Here is a 17,706-nt window from a genome sequence, read left to right as displayed (position 1 = left end):
CTGTGTTTTATCAATCTCAATAGAGCTTTATGTTTTTTTTTAGAAAATAGAAGCTTTATTACCGGGTCTCTGTGATAGACTGCGGAATATGATTGTATTGATATGCGGTAATTGATGATTACATTGAGCCTCTTGGGCTGTTTATATAGTACTAGAGACTTGGAGGGCAAGAAGCCTAGTAGAGATAGAATTAGAGTACAATCTTAAACTACCTAATATAGCCTAGACGTGATATACTCTAACACCCCCCCGCAGTCGGATCGGTAGTGACGCGAATACAGCAAGAGCGTCGCGGACGGTCCGACTGGAGCATAAGCCGAAGGCGCCGACTGGAGAGGGGGCCGGTGGATGATAGCCCTTGATGCCGATGTCGATGTAGACGGTAGCCAGGGCGTTGGAGTCGCGGTCGATGGAGCCGTGTGTGATTGATTCGCCGTTGATGAAGTTGTTGATGTTGATGTTGTTGTAGTCGGTGTCGTCTTGAGCCCGGGGGAAGTCGCCATAGTGATAAAATAAAAGGCGGTGGCAGCGGTAGTCAACTCGAGGTAGACGTAGCTGGATTTGTGGTAGTTCAGGTAGGCGACACGCCGCGCCGAACTTGCCGGGCTCGGGAGCGCGCCGGGGACGAAGGCACGCGCCGGTGTTGCCGGTACCGGGCGTGCGAAGACAGGGCCACCATGAGCCATGCGCGCCAGAGTTGGATGGAGTAGCAGAGAAGGTCTCCGTGTACGGTCGGTTGCGCGCCGTATGCGCCGGAGTAGACGAAGTGGTTGCAAGAAGAAAATTGAGCACATGCGGTGCAAACAAAAAATTAGACTGCAACTCCGGCGGTATGGTCATTGTGGACGAAGATGACGAGGTGGTTGTCGATGGCGATTGAACTGTAGTGGTAGTAGATGTCGGGGATCGAACCCGTTTTATTCATCTACATGCAGGAGCGTGGCGACGCAGAACCCGTTGGCGTTGACGAAGACCTTGATTGGTGATGACGGCGATGATGCAGTACGTGCGGCAGAGTTGTTGGTGGAGATGGTGGTTGGCGATGATGACCAGCGACGATGATGCGGCCCTTTGTTGATGGCGAAGCGCATAGTTGGGACGGGTGTCCCGGTTGTTGTTGGCGAAGATGATCCGACATGGTGGTGGCGTGCGGTCGGAGAAGTCGGCGATGGCGCATGAAGGCGTCCCTTGGGGCGCTGCGTGGAGCCTCCTTGGCACGGTCATTGCCGGGGATTTTCCGAAGATGAGTCAACACCGAGGTTAGAGTAGAGGCGCGTGATGACAACATCGCGAGCAGACTATTTGGTGGCTAAAGAAAAAGAGAGAAAGAAATATATATGATACAAAATTTGCTATACTACGAAACTAATCTAAAGAAAAACTTAGCAACGAGATCGGATGCCCCCGGCGGAGATCATGGAGATCGATCTCCCCGGGGGCGGCGGAAGCGGTGGGTGGCTAAACCCTAGGTCGCAGAAAGAACCGCTCTGATACCATGATAGACTCGCGGAATATGATTGTATTGATATGCGGTAATTGATGATTACATTGAGCCTCTTGGGCTGTTTATATAGTACTAGAGACTTGGAGGGCAAGAAGCCTAGTAGAGATAGAATTGGAGTACAATCTTAAACTACCTAATATAGCCTAGACGTGATATACTCTAACACTCTGTACATCATGGATATATGCAGCCTTGATTGATTATTATCTTCTTTAGTGGCCCTCGCATTTAACAGGGCATCATCTTTAATGTGCTAAAAGTGCTACCAATTTATTTTTATTTATACAGATATTTCTTCCTTCTATTTACCCTCATTAGTAAACAGTAAAACTCACCTAGCTAGGAGCCCTGACAGCGATTTGGCAGCGCTAGCCGTTCGATCACGTTCTTGCAGGGTCCAGATCTAACGTGCGGTGTGATTTTGCCCGAGCAGGCCAAGCCAAGTATCCAACACCATAAAAGGGGCTGCTACTCTGCAGCCTGACCTGGGCGCTCGTTGGTTAATCGGGCCGACTAACTGTAAAACTAGGGCCCTTGTCCATGGACTCAGAAAACGTGTACAGTAAAATATCCCCTTGACTCCTGCTGTCTTCAATCCTTCCCATCCGCCGCTCGCACTTCTCTGCCGCCACGACCATCCTCCGCAATTGTCTCTGGGTCTCGGATTAGGAAAAAAGCTTGGTGTGCCACCGGTTTCTGCCCGGAAGGGAGATGTAGGATGCCTACCGCGACGACTCGACGAGGCAGCTTATCCGACAGCCGGAATTGGCGTCCACAGGCGCGCTGCCTTCTAAGACGGCGGCCACACTTCCACACTCCCTCGACGCCGACGGTGCTCTTTGCATGTACATACTGCTTACCCCTCGATCCGATCAAGATCAGAATGTTGTTTCGCAAAAAGAAATCAGGATCTTTGCTAGAGCCGCCGGACAAGGCCATGGAGATGCCACAACCGTTCCAGCTTCGATGAGTACACACACTTTGGCCTCTGCCGCTGCAACTTCTCCACCTTCCCCCATCGTGTACTGGTCCTCTCCTCCCTCATATGTGTTCATAATTTTTCGTTTGGCTCTTGTGATTCAAACCGCCGATTTGTCTGGTAGCAACGGAAACACCATGTCTCTTATTATGATGTTTGTTTTTGAAACGAGTATTCTGATGAATTTTACAAACTCACAGGTCACACACCACCACTGCCGCAGCAGCGATGGGAGGACACTACCAGAATCACTCACCACATGGTAGCGACCCAGAACACAGGAGGTTTGTGTGTCGGGATTAGGTTTGCTCTAGCTATGAAAATTAAAATCGTTGAGTTTGTTGGTTCCAGGCCCTGCCTCAGTAATGGGGCATACACTGACGCCCAGGTCTGTGTTATGATCATGCTCAACAGGATACAAAGAGAAGGAGGATTCAGGAGTGGAAATTGGGGATTCGGGAGGAGACGGAAGCAACTGAGATTAGGGATTGAGAGTCTCGTTCATTCATCTCATACACGATGCCTTCCACGCGAGGACTTTGCTGCCATAAGTACAGAAATGCAACTCCACACTTACACGGCTCGAGGGCCCATGGCCTTAGGCCCAACTCACACACCACAGCACACGGACGGTAGTCCGGTTAGCACGGCCCATCGTGACAGTCTGTTACGAGTGCTTCAACAAATCCTCTAGGTAGCTAGCCCGGTATTTGTAACCTGATTGTGTAGTCAGTAGTCACATGGGTTAGCTTTGGATATAAGCCATTGTTTTGCGGAAATTCAAAACGAAACCCAGGTCCAGATGATCCCTATATCTGGACCATTCAAATTTATTGAGATATGTGCAGCACCCAGTATAGCATGCAGTATTCCTTAACGTATCTCAAATATTGAACAGTAGCTTGGCCCACCAATCAACCTCATTTAAGGCTCATTTTGCCGTTGCCCCACACGCGGTCTAAGATGTAGGCAGACGATCTAGACCGTGCTGGACGTCGGGCATGCCAACATGAGACACGCCGTATGCACGCGTACGTCTTCAGAGTGGCAGCTCTTTTTAAATGCACATGTATTCACCGCCGCCTCCCTCCGTCTCCCCCAACCATCGATCGTGAGTTCTGACTCAATCCATGGAATGCTCCGCTTAATCGCAGTCTGGTGCCACCGGAGGCTATAGAGCTCCTGGACGCAAAGGAGGACCTGCGGGCAATGGAGGTTCAGGAATCAGGAGCCAATGCCAACGACCCTCTGCCGCTCATCACATGCCCATTTTGCGGCAGCTGGATCTCGACATCCATTTCGCGCAAAGTTACCCGTCCCAGCACCAGATACTACAGGTGTTGATTCTTCTGTGAGAGTCTTCACTCCCGTTGATTTCAGTTAGTATGATTTTTGTACTAGGCACTACCTCCTTCGTCGATCTGAATCTTTTGCATTTTGGGTGCTCTACGCTTTTCTACAGTCTGGACAGTGCCTGTTCTTACAGTGAGGGGAGGGATGTGCAGAGCTCGTCGGTGTGATGTCGGGCAAGTTCAGCACGGCCCACCCCCCCATAGCGGCTCCTCCAAATGCTCAACACCTCACAAGGCTTAATCTACTCGCCAGCGTCACAAACACCATTGCAACCTCCTCGTCCGGTCACTTGTTCATGTAAATCAGACTTAGGCAGTGGATGTGAGCAACTTTGTGTTGCGTAGAATATTTAATTAGCAGCTTATGTAATCCAGATCTACGAACTGTGTGTGTGAAAGGCCAGGCCTACCTAGTTAAGAAGTGTTGTGAGAAATCCATGGCTCCGCAATCTGTATCTCCCCTGTTGCCGTCACTGAATCACTCGGCCGCTCACACACGAAGAAGGCAGGAGATGGAGAGGGGGAGGAGCACCGGCTTTCTGGATCGCTACGGATAATTTTGGGCTCACCCCTTCATAGAGCTGGCCTTCAGACTTGGACCAAAGGTCCTGCATCGCTGCCCTCACATGTCCAACTGGTCCAGCTCGCCCCTCCGTTAGCCGCCCAGGGCGCAGCATCCCGCTCCGTCTGCATAGTCGTAGGCCCATTTCAATTAATGCCAACGTATTGCTCCCGTCAATCGTTTTTCCGCACATCGTATTCATGGACGAAATGGTTCTGTCACGCATCCCCACAAGCAATTCAACGGTGCAGATATAGGGATCATCTGAACCCATGTCCCAAAACGCCTCTCCCAATATATTCCTATTTGAGGTTGGGTGCTGAGTGCTAGCAATGTGTGTTTTCCCGGGAGTATTTTGAGTGCTACAGATTTCTTTTCAAGGCTTAATTTGGATAAAGATATACTTCATCACCCAACAAAAAATCAACGGTTCAATGTGCCGCTACCATTATGTAATGGAGGGCTTAATTTGGATAAAGATATACTTCATCACCCAACAAAAATTCAACGGTTAATTATATGTGCCGCTACCATTATGGAATGGAAGTGTGGGATGCCTATCTGCGTATGTGAGGCACCAAAGCCAAAACTTGCACTTGTGAAGGTAGATGACAATCCGATGCCTTAAATCAATTTTGGTAGGTTTGTGACAACATAATTTTCTTATGCCGCAGGATATCAGTGTTGTTTCATTGCCTGCAAATCGAACAAAGGCCAGATTAATCTTCTCACAGCTAGCATTCAGCCGAATCAAGCACGAAGGAGGCTTCAAGGTTTGTAGACTTCAGTTTTATAAATTGTTAAGAGGAATGTTTAACTTACGTCAGCCTTTTAAGAGAAGCAAATTGTACCTAATTTAGAACAAAAACGGCTGCATTTGCTTTTGCTCGGTATTTTGTTTACTGTTTAAGTTTTATCTGTTTCATTTTGTTCCATACATGGCCTTAATATTTTAAAATTATAATTAGGACTTGGGTAAGCGTAGAAAATCATGTTTTCAGACGCAAGATGTTGCTTCAACCGGTTCCTTTCTTATGTTGGGTGCCATGAGCTATTTACAACTTCTTTGGTGCATTATGTTTTTCAGATTTCGACTTGTGCAGTATTACCCCCCCCCCCCCCCCCCCCCACACACACACACACACACATGCCAGTGTAGTGTTGAGCAATTTGTTACGTCATCTATTCTGATTGCACTAAGCCCACCTCTGCACACTAATATATTTTCACAATCCATCTTTGCAGGTTAAACCTTTAATTTTTTTTTTGGTGAAATAGAATGGGATTGAGCTTTTGAGGGAACAGGCTTGACAAGGTCCATACAAATTTTGGGAATTTAAGTAAACATGAATGTCCTGTCCAACCTACTCAAGAATCTCTTTCAGATTTATTATTACCATTTTCTTATTTTAGTTAAGGCTCAACTTAATCCCTCATAATAAATGTTCCCTTTTTTAGTTCGATTGGACAACCAAGATTATTGTTTCTTTGACCTTTGAACAAGATTTAGCATACAGTCCCATGAAAAAATAGCTGAATGTATCAATTCCATTTATTACGTGAAAACGTAAGCATTATCCATGGTGGTCTCCACACAGGTTGGTTTTACCTCTGAACTGACTGCTAGGAAGCGCGGAGCTTGAACCACGGACAGGTTTCAGCCATGCAACATTTCGGTATATACTCTGTTTGATAAGATTGGTTCACCATATGTGCTTTAAATTTAATTACTCTATACCATGGAACGGATTATAGTTTTTCAATCATTTTATACTCCCTCCGGCTCATGAAACTTGCCATGTATTTGTCAAATTTTGGATGTACCTACACCCTAGATAATGTCTAGAAAAATCTTAAATTTGACAAATCTAAGACAATTTTCATGGAACGGAGGGAGTACATTGGTTGTTGCTCCAATATAGCACCGTCCATCATCACGTTTCTAATGTACATGCAACTGTCTTCTTTCTAGGAATGGGATATCTTTCTTTGAATCATGGAAACTTCTTCACACTTTGTGTTTAAACACAAACTTAGCATTTGGTTTTGCAAGTATTTTATAAAGAACTATTCACCTATATAGTTTTTGCTTCACTCTTCCTGTCTACTTTGGCCCCTTTATGCTCACCTATAACATTATTTTGTTAGAAGCTCAATAAAACTCTACTTTTTAAAAAACTAAACTTCTTCACTTTAGTAACTAAACACATTATTTGATTCCCACGTCTAATGCATATATATTTGTAAAATTCCTATAAATCATATATTAAAAATGGCGGGCGTAGCAACGCGCGCTATTATGGTCTAGTTATTATATAAAGCACAACCGTTTAGATATAGATACATTCTTGAAAGAGTGTCTCTGTGACCTTCACTTCATGTATTAAAAGATGGATTGTGTATGGGGCAAAGCTTTTACCTCTGTGTCGGAAAAAAAAAATGGAATGTGTATGAGGATATATTAGGTTCTCCGGTATTTAGAGCATCTCCAGCCGCATCCCCCAAAGCGTCCCCCAAAGCAATTTGGGGCGCGCCGGACCAAAAATTCGTTCCAGCCGCGTCCCCCAAAGTCCAATTTTGTCCGTCGCACCCCGATACGGTGTCCGGCGCCCCGAGCCCGTCCCCGTCCCACAGGGGATGCTCCGGGAACGCCGGACACAACGAAAAGCGAGGCGAACCGAGACGGGCCCGATGCGTCAGTGGCTCAGTGAAAAATCGTCTCCCACTCCCGCCAAATCCCGCCCCTCCAGCCATATCGCGCCTATCCCGCCGAGCATTTCTGGCATCCCAACACATATCCCGCCGCCGATTCACTTCTCCTATCCCGCCGATTTGTTTCTCCCTCCCGCCGTCCACCCACCGCCGCTACCCTCTCCCCATTCCATGGCGCCGCCGACAGCCCCCAAAAAGATGGCCAAGCAAGCGGCCAAGAAGCCGCCGGGCAATGCGAGGAAAGGGGCGAAAGCGCCGTTCGCGGAAGCCGCGGAAGCCGGAAGGATGGACCGATGAAAAGTGGTATCAAGACTGTCTGCGCCGGAAGATGGCGACGACAGAGCGGAAAGGACGGAGGGCGGCGGAGCAGGAGAAGAAGGCTCTGGCGGCGCGCCAGCACCAGCACATAATGGCCGGAATGTCTCCCCGGACGCGGGCGGCGCACAACTTCATCAAAGGCCAGATCCTCGACGACATCGAAGCCAAAATGGCGGCGGCCGACGTTGCGCCCGACGTGGCGGCCCAGGAAGCGGCAGTGGTAGCGGCAGCAACAACAGAGCAAGAGCCGGCTAAGGCGTCTTCGACTGCTACACCTGCGTCATCCTATGCGACGGCGGCGGAGCTGACGGAGCATGTACATCATCAGGCAGATCGCGACGAGGTCATCGTGATCGACGGGCCTACGTCGACTCAGGATACGTCGCCGTCGGCCAACCCCTTCTTCTAATTTAGCATGCACTATGGTCTGTAATATGATCGCGCGCCCAGTACTTTGATCGCCGCTACTCTGATCGCGATGATTCGGCGGGAACAATCTCTTTTGAATGCAACAATTTGAATTTCTGATTGGGGGCGGCGTTTGGGGGACGCGGCTGGGAAGCGACGTCCCCCAAACGCGGCACGAACAAAACACGTCCCCCAAACGCTCAATCCAGCGCGGTTTGGGGGACGCTTTGGGGGACGCGGCTGGAGATGCTCTTTGGGTGCTCCTGGTACTTCCTAACCAGAAGCACCCATATTTTCAAATACAAAAATTATATTTGTGGTCCACAACTTTTGACACGATGTATATTTGGCCCTCCAACTTCAAATTGAGCTTTTACCCTTCAACTCTTAATTTCACATGTCTTTAATTCTTCGAATGGTTTTGAGTTTTTGACTGCTCAAAAGTGGTTTTTACCGACAAAGCGCATATGGCATGCCATCAATTTTATCATGATATACTACAAGATAAGCAGGGGAATAAAATAAAATTGTTAGCAATAATATTTCTTATTCCATATTTGATGAAAATTCCCCCCAAAAATCACGAAAAACAACACAATGATTTAGCAAAATTCTCCAATTCCTTCTTTAAAGATTTGTTTTTGAATTTCCATTTGTCTAAATTTACTCATTGCTATCCAACCTTTAGGATATTTCCTAAAAACATTAATGGTATTTTGTCAAAAAAAAAGTCTTCTTTGACATTTTTAATTTCTCCTTTTCTTTTTTGATCTTAGTTGATATTGCTAGGTTTTGCATGGTATATATTTGTAATAGAAATTAATATTGTTTTATTTTTTAAAATATGACTATAGTCTTCGTGTTACTTTGAAGACCGGGTAGTGTCCTAAGCAACTTATGTTTAGAGAATCATTTTGGAATTAGTTGTGTGCATATACTTTATATGTACAATTGAGAGTCGAAAATAAAGAGATAAGTCTGGATCCCTCACATCTCTCACTAACCAGAATAGATGATCAAGAGTACACCTACAGAGAAGACCTACAAGTTCTGCATCCCACCGAAACATGATAACTGTTGTTCGCAAACTAACTGACGAAGAGACAAAAATTGCATATGTCGAACTTCTAGTTTTTGTAAACACAACAAACTTATAGGACATAACATCGAAGGTAAGGCATGTAGTGGATAAACTGCAAACTCATTGGGCAATGTAAGAGCAGAACCCAGATCATCATTATGTTAATGACTACACGAGGCGTTCTTCATTGGATCATAACAAGACAGATTGGATTCTGATAAGACAGAAAGAGCATCGTAGCTAAAGTTAAAACTACAACTATGGGTGGAACATCGCTTATAGATTTGCCAAGGCAGTGAACTATCACAGAAGGTGTTCATCAGTGCCCACCTGAACAGATGTAACTGCAGTTGTCAAACATAGATATATAACTCGCGGAATTATTGTTACACAAAAGGTTCACCCGTGCCTAGCTTAGCACAGATGACATGATTGATAATATAAACCAATATCTTTGGACAGATTACACAAAGGGGTTCAACAGTGCCCAGGTCACATGGTGGATGACAGTAACGCTACAACAATATGTTTGGAGCATAATAAGACAGAAGGTTTTCATCAGTGTAGTATTCCTGAAAATCTACAAATCGTATCATTTCCAAACTTTGGGAACAAATATTAAAAAATTCATTGGTTTTCATGAGTGCCATAGTGCCTTGCTAACCAGAGGGCTACATGTATCATCACGGCTACACTTATATCGAGCTTAAAGCTGCAGCTGTACATCGATCATCAGATACACGTTTGCATTACAAATAACATGGGTTCAGGGCCACAAGTACATAAGAAGGTCCTTGAGATCTTCGCCGTCTGCGAAGTCGTTGTCATCGTCTCGTGCGCCATGCTTTGCTATCTCATGTATACCAGTCTTTGATGTAATTGTGTTTACAGCCATACACTATTGCTGTTGCAATTTTTGAACTACTTTACAAGCATTATAGCTTCTGACTTAACTAATTGTTACATAGGCCATGAACATACACAACCACGTAAGAGCAGACTTAACCCTCGAAGGTAACTCAGGGATTAGATAAACTGCAAACCAAAACACACATTTGTGCAAGGTAAGAGCATAACCACATCATGATCTCAAAAAGAGGAATATAACTCGCTGAATTATTATTACAGAAAAGGGTTCAACAGTGCCCAGATCACATGGTGGATGATAGTAACGATACAATGATATATCCTTTGATCATAATAAGGCAGAAAAACACATGACATCTAAATTGACCACAAGTCCATGAACATTTCCTTGAGATCCTCGATGCCGGAGAAGTCCACGTCTTTGAATTCCTCGTCCCGTGCTTTGTCGCAAATTGCTCGGGCGTTGGCCCTGTCAGCCAGGAAGTTGTCGTCCACCTCGACGTATCCATGCTTGCGGTACTGTCTGCGGACCCAGGCCTGGTGTTCGGCGAAGTCCTCCTCAATTTGAATGAAGACCCGTGCAGCGATGTAACTGCGGGACATCTCCTCCGCCGGAGGCCACAGGTCACGGCTCAGGCGTCTCAGGGCCCTGACTTCAGGCCGGACGCGATGGTCAGGTTCAAAGGCCTCCTGGGCGAGGATCCAAGCAACCTCCTTCTGCGGCAGCCGAGTCATCTTTTTCGCCCGAGCCTCCTCGCCTTTGGCCACCGTCGCCGCCTGCACCTTGCTTTTCTTGGTGATGCGTGGCTCCGGCGGGCACTCGTTGCCGGCCGACACCGCCTCCTCTGACTTCCTTTTCGTGGTGGTGCACGGCTTCATCGGACGCTCCTTGCCGGCTGCCGCTTCCTTGGCTGCAATCTCGCCCGCCGACATGATGCGCCGATGGTACGAACCCTCCACGCGGGCCATCGGTTAAGCTGATTTTCTGCGCCTCTTCCAACTGTACTCAGGACGCCGCGAGATCTCTCAAATTGGGGAAGCAGCTGATGGTGATGGTGGCCTGGTGGGGTGTCGAGATTATAAAGCAAGAACCTTTTTCTTTGGCGCGCAGGTGTGGATGTCGACCCGGAGCGGCACTCGGATCGGAGACAGGATCGAGTGATCGACCGTTTTCTTCCGTGTGTGGGTTCGGAATTTGGACGAACCCGTCTCGGACTCGGAGGTCCTCTGCAGGCCTGGCTCACAAACGCCATGGGTCCACGTACTATCTATATCTATATCTATCTATATACCTACTAATAAGAGCAAGTATAATAAGTCCTAGTCAGCTGGCTATAAGGGTTAAAATAATATATTTATGCTTAGTTGGAGGAGAGAGAAGAGGAGTATCAGCTTATAGCAAAGAATTATCAAGACGCGCTCCTAGGCACTTTGCGAGATGAAATGTGGACCATCCATCGATAAAGTAGCATACGATTATAGTCTCATTATTATACATGTTGCATTTACGTTACCACAAACGACATCGCAGACATGGCTTATAACAGCCAGAAATTGGCTATACTATTAACCTTGCTCTAAAGTACGAAGCATTTCCGTCGTTTGGTCAATCATTGCGCTTTCGTCCGTCGTTAATGCGCCTTGGTATCTCACCTGGTTTGTATGTCTTTTCCCGATTGATCGATCGGTTTGAACTCGTAATCAAGAGCCACCCCCATCGTGTCCATGTTGATCACGCGACCGCGAATAGTATGTATACATCCCCACAAGATCGATTCTGGTCCATCGCAAGATTGTTTATTTTTTCTTCTTTGGGTACATCTTACGGCCGTGCTTCATTAGGAGTTCGTCGCCCCAGCCCGTCCCTGTCCAATATAAACCGAACGTACTTACGTACCCCAAAGGCTCAACGTGAGTTCGATCCGATCGGCGCAAGGATGTTGAGGCCTAGGCCGCCACGGCGAGCTCCAGGCTGACATCCTTCAGTCCGTATCAGCAATAAATAATCAGGTCGAGCTCGCCAGCGGATGGCAACACAAGGCCACGGCGGCCGGCGGGTGCCTGCACGACAACACATGATCCACTCCTGGTGAGAGGATGGAGCAACGCCGGAATTTGTCGGTAGAATCAGCGTCTCTGGGCATCTCGAACTTCATCAACAGCGTCTAGCTAGCGGGATGTGAGTGGGAATGGGGCCGATGGCCACGGTCGTTGGTGCCTGCGTCGTTGTGCTGGTGTCGGTCGTTTGGGCCGCTGCCTCTCTCCAGCGTCCCACCAGGAGCCGGCTGAAGACAGTAGTCTCGACGTCTATTGCTAGGCGTCACGCAAAAGGCTCATTGACGACTTGTGCTCGCTTGCTCTAGACGAGGTGAGATCGCTCGATGCCACGATCAATTCGTGGAGGCATGAATTTGTTTGCGCGAGCAGAGGAATCGTCAGCCCATCGTGAATCCATATTTAGGCCACGATGAACCCTTGCCAATACATCATGACCCTGGCATCCTTTGATTCTGCACGGCAGGTCAGAACATTCGAGATTTCAGCAGCAGGACACAACCTGCCAAATAAACAACCCATTCAGAATTAGCTATGTGGTAAAAATAACCGATCAGCAATCTGAAGGCTGCGCGGCGATCTGAGATTTTTTGGGTCCGCTCCTCGCATCGCCCTCCTCCGGCGACCGAGGGGACGAAACCCTAGGCTGCCGACGTCGCTCCCCTCCGTTCTTCTCCTCCTCGTCGCTCCCGGGAGGCGCCGATGGGCTAAGCCCGACACGCCGGTGAAGGGGGCAACAATGATCCGGGGCTCTTGGCTCCCCGCGCGTTGGATAGAAGGAGGAACGCCGCGCCGGGCTCGCCATGGCTGATGCGGCTACTCAGTGGTGCCCCCGCTCTGATGGCTTGGCCCCTGGCTCGGCCTCAGGTAAGGGCGGCCTCGGTGGGAGCTCGGGATCCCAGGGCGGCGGCCCTGGTCTGGTGGTGGGGCAGCACCGGCTTGGCGGCGAGCGGTGTCTGGTGGTGGGCCGTGTGGGCGGCGCGGAACCGGTGGGTGCTGGTCGTGGCCTGGGGGCCCCTTCGGTGGTCGCCGGCGTCAGATAGGTAGCCACCAGCCCCTCCTGTCCTCGGATGCGCCCGATCTGGACGGTTTTGAACCGGCTTAGAGGTTGGCGGGACTATGCGACCGGGAGAATTCCCTAACCGGTGGTGCCGGTCACGACGGTGACGACGTCCATGGGCGTCGCCTTCCCTGTTGGGGGAGCCGTCGAGGTACTGTCCTTCCCCCTCCTCCTATGACCCTAGGTGAAAACCTAATCTTGGATTGGCAGGCTGCGGTGGCGTCGTGGCGTCGCTCCCCTTGCTGAAGGCGTGGCCTTGGGATGCTTGAGGTGGGTGTGGGCGTTTGATGTGCGGTTGGAGGTGTGCTCGTATCTTCTCCAGCGTTCCAGACAGCTTCGTCTCAGACGTGTTCGATCTCCGGTCCGCTGAGGTGCTTCTCGATGTGCTTGGCCTGGCGTTGCTTGCTTGGTTTGGCCTACTTCGGTCCTCGCCAGCAGTCTGCATCCAGGCTCAGGGGAGCGTTTCCATCGGTCGACGGTGCGGCGCCCTTCGAGCCAAGGCGAGAAGGTAGGGAGCCTTCTTCGACGATGGACTGGTTGTGAGTGTTGTGCAACTACCTGGTGTTTCTCCCTTGTCAAGCCACACAGGCCGTCTCCCTCTTGATTTCTTCGGCACCAGGTTGCAGATAACTGAAGAGGACCATATTGTTGCAAGCTGTTCTTCATGTTTTCTGGTGTTTGCTTGTAATTGCGTTGCGTTGTAAGTTGTTCTCAGCATCCTTATACTCCGCCGTTGTGGCTTTATTAATTTAAAGCTGAGCTTAGTCTTATGTTAAAAAAATGCTGCGCGGAATCATCGCTGGTGTAATTGTGCCCAGTCTCGGTTTGATGTCCTGTTTTAAGCTTATATGTCAATCTATAATAGAAAATGGCAATCCTTTGCCTCGGTGCAAGTTCTTCAGTAATATGCGGTTCAAAGGTATTTCATTTAATTGCCGCCCGACAAGATTGAGAGGAAGTTCAAATTTATTTGTGGATGCCTGAGTTTTCTTCTAGAGATTGGTTTGTTAGGTATTTATATGTATCTAGCAGGAATCCATGGAAAATTTAAGTTAAAAACGAGCCGTGGGAACACACATGCATATTTCCTACAAAAATTAAATCTAATTGGCTTAACTATCCAATATGTTGTAGCTATATATTACACTCACACTTTATCATTGCGCCCAACCCATCTAATCCGGGGCTACAATTATATCACCGACAACTTATTTTACATGTCTTTGCAATGTTATTTTCTCTACCCGTTGCAACGCACGGGCAATCTTCCTAGTTTTTTCTTAATATAAATGGGCCACGTTGTCGAGGGTACTCCTCGGCAATGCCCTCCGATTGGGGCTTAGGGTTGATGGAATCCTGTAGGCTGACACGAGACATCGGTTTGCAGACAAGCGGGGAGAGCGATTTGCCCAGGTTCGGGGCCCTCGATGAGGTAAAACCCTTACGTCCTGTCTGTCTGATCCTGATTATGAGAATATTGGGTTACAATGGGGTGTCGAATGGTTCGGCTGAGATCTCATCAAGAGGCTAAGTGCTGCGGTGACCTAGCTCTAGACTTCTGGTGGCTAAGATTGCTAAGATTGATCGTGTCCCTCGGCAGCCCCTCTCCTGACCTTTATATAGGAGGCCAGGTCTCAAGAGGTCTAACCGAGCACGACTAGGTTTACAGTAGTTCTAGCTCTAAACTTTCTTTGTTCGGCTCTTTTCTTGTCTTGTCCGCCAAGGAATCTTCTGTTGCGCCATCCAAGTGGCCCGCCTTGCCATCGAGTACCTTCATGGGCCTCCAGTTAGATCGTATAGGGTAGGGCAATGTTGGTTACCCGAAGGGTAATGCCCACGTCAGTAGCCCCTGAGTGTCTAGCCGAAGTGTTATCACCAGAATTTGGCCAAAGCAGGAGATGGGTCGTGATTGAGATGGGCTTAGAAGACATGCACATAAAGTGTCTGTGAATCGGCCTCGTGCGGGAGTTTGGGCTAGATTTCCCGTGTATCTGTACATTATAGTAGATCACGTTTTAGTTTAGAATCAAGAGATAGAGTTTAGTCGTACACAGCTAGGTTTATTCCAAAGATAGAAAGTCTACGGACTATAAATATGACCTAGGGTTATTGAGAAAGGAGGACGATCACGTTCACAACAAACACAATCTAGGCGCATCGCCACCCCTTGTTTCGAGGGTTTCTTCCGGGGTAGTATCAGTTTATTCGTTATCTCGTATTGCTCGTACTGAAGCCTTGTTGATGGCGAGCAATACCGTTATCATAGATGTTTTGGGGCTAACGTCGATACTTTTCTGATATGCTTGCTTAGCTACGCTGCCCCTCGATATCTAGCTGCCTTTGCACCTATATTGGGTGTAAGGGCAATATCTTGCTTGGTCTTTATTTAGTAGATCTGATCTGTTATAGTTGTTCCTTGTTCTCCAAGGATTAGTTTGATATCCGCATGATTAGGCCTTGCAAACGGGTTGAACGATCCAGTAGTGCGTAAGGTATGGTTTGCTGATCCTAGAGGGATTGTTCCGGGAATCGACTTCGTGTTGGTTTTTAGGCCTCTTTTAGGACTAGTTTTCTATTATCTTTCGTATCTGCCAGGCTCAACTACGCGTAGGATGTTCCGATTATGCGGTGAAACCCCTAGACTGTCGTAGATTGATTTAACTTGGTATTGATAAAGTCGGATTCCCATGTTATCGTAAATCCAACGTGAACCATGGGTTAATCGGCTCTTTGAGCCGATTCACAGGGTAACCTGAGAGCCGATCGGGCTCGTATTTAATGTTTACGTGTCTGCCATGCAGGAAACTAATCGAAGCAATCCATCACCTTCCTGACCAGGTATAGGTCAGGTGGCATGCCCTCGCATTAGCCATGACGTGTGCCGGAGTTTTGCGGGCCGTCGCCCGAGGGACCAGGGCCCACCAGCAGTCCTGGGAGCCTCCCGTCTCTCCGTGTTGCCCGTCGCTGCTCGCCGGTGGGTTTTGGCAGGCAACACATTCTGGCACGCCCGGTGGGACATTCTACAGCAACTACGTCAACATCTGCAACTGAGATGGCGGACGAACCAGTCACGTACCAAGATCTGCCTGAGGAGCACAAGAAGAAGTATGATGAGATCAAAGCCGTCTTCGAATCCGATCTCATCGGCTCTTTCGCGAAGACCCGTACACATGGCATTAGGTGGAAAGGGTTCTCACTTGAAGGCAGTTCTCGATGAAGTAGATCTGTCTGTCCCTTCGGAGGAACGCACCAGAGCTCTGCGCCAGGAAGTTAATTACATGGTGGCTCATTCTCTACACCGTCATTCTGAGAGCCTGGTGAACGCTTTCGAGCGCGTTGCGGTTCGCGTGGTTCAGGAAATCATGAAGCATCGGTACTCTCCGTCGGGGCCTGCCCTAGGGACTCACCAGGGAGAGATACCGGTTCCGGACCGCACCGCAGCTACCATTCGCGCTTACGGCTCCGTAGCCACAGGGTTCACCGGCATACGTCGTCTACAAGGTTGGAGGCGATCCTGGTGATTGCCAATTCCTATATGAGCCGCCTAAAGAGATCCCACATGGATACGTGTGCACATACGTGCCGGACTGCAATAACTTGGCGCGCACGAACCAGATTGCACCAGCAGGGATTTCTGGAACAGACGCCGATAAACATGCGTGGCTAGCTAAATATGCCACCGGAACGAGTCATGAAAGCTCAGTCCCTGCAGCTCATACCGTGGAACAAATCAGTACAATCTTGAGAGACCAGTTCGGCATCTTGCCGAAGAGGAGAATAGCCGGCTATTCCAAGCCGTACCCCAACGAATATGATTTGATCCCACTACCGCCCAAGTATCGGCTCTCTGAATTCTCGAAGTTCAATGGATCAGAAGGGTCTAGCTAATTCGAGCACGTGAGCCGATATTTGGCACAGTTGGGCATGATTTCAGCATCAGACCCGTTACGTGTGAGGTTTTTTGCGCAATCTCTCACAGGACCAGCTTTTGGGTGGTACACCTCGTTGCCACCACATTCAGTCCAGACGTGGAAGCAACTGGAAGAGCAGTTTCATGTCCAATATCACTCAGAAGCTACCGAGGCTGGCATTGCCGATCTGGCGCAGGTACGGTAGAGACGTGGAGAAACGGTGTCGGAATATATCCAGCGTTTCAGGACTGTCAAGAACCGATGTTATTCGGCTCGTCTAACTGAGAAGGAAGCGATCGAGGCGGCAGTGTTGGGCCTCGCAGCCGCCGATCAAGGATCTGGCTTTCCAAGTGGAGTACAATTCACTGGCGCACATGGTCCAGAAATTAACATTGTATGAGCAGCGCCACCCAGAATTGTACCAAGACAAGTTCAAGCGTCCGATAGGCCTGGTCGAGACAGAAGACGGTGGGGACTCTCCAGAGGACCAGGAAGTAGCCGTGGCTGAATGGGCTCGGGGGGCAGTTGATGACCCACAAGTATAGGGGGTGTATCGTAGTATCTTTGATAAGTAAGAATGTCGATCCCAACGAGGAGCAGAAGGTGTTGACAAGCAGTTTCGATGAATGATTCACTGTAAATGCTCACGGACAAGTATTCAGGGGGTTTTGATGTAACAGATGAATAAAGTACGAGTAAGTAAAATGCGAGAGAAATAATTGCAGCGAGTGGCCCAATCCTTTTTAGCACAAAGGACAAGCCGGTTTGTTTACTTATAATGACCAAACGTTCTCGAGGACACATGGGATTTTAGTCTAGTGCTTTCGCTACATGCAGCTGGATTAATCTTCATTGTTTTGATAAGTGTTGTGTGGGTGAACCTATGCTAATGTACCG

The sequence above is a fragment of the Lolium rigidum genome, chromosome 1 (genome assembly GCF_022539505.1).
Source record: "Lolium rigidum isolate FL_2022 chromosome 1, APGP_CSIRO_Lrig_0.1, whole genome shotgun sequence".
In the NCBI taxonomy this organism is placed as follows: domain Eukaryota; kingdom Viridiplantae; phylum Streptophyta; class Magnoliopsida; order Poales; family Poaceae; genus Lolium; species Lolium rigidum.
Note: the sequence above shows the minus strand (reverse complement) of the source record.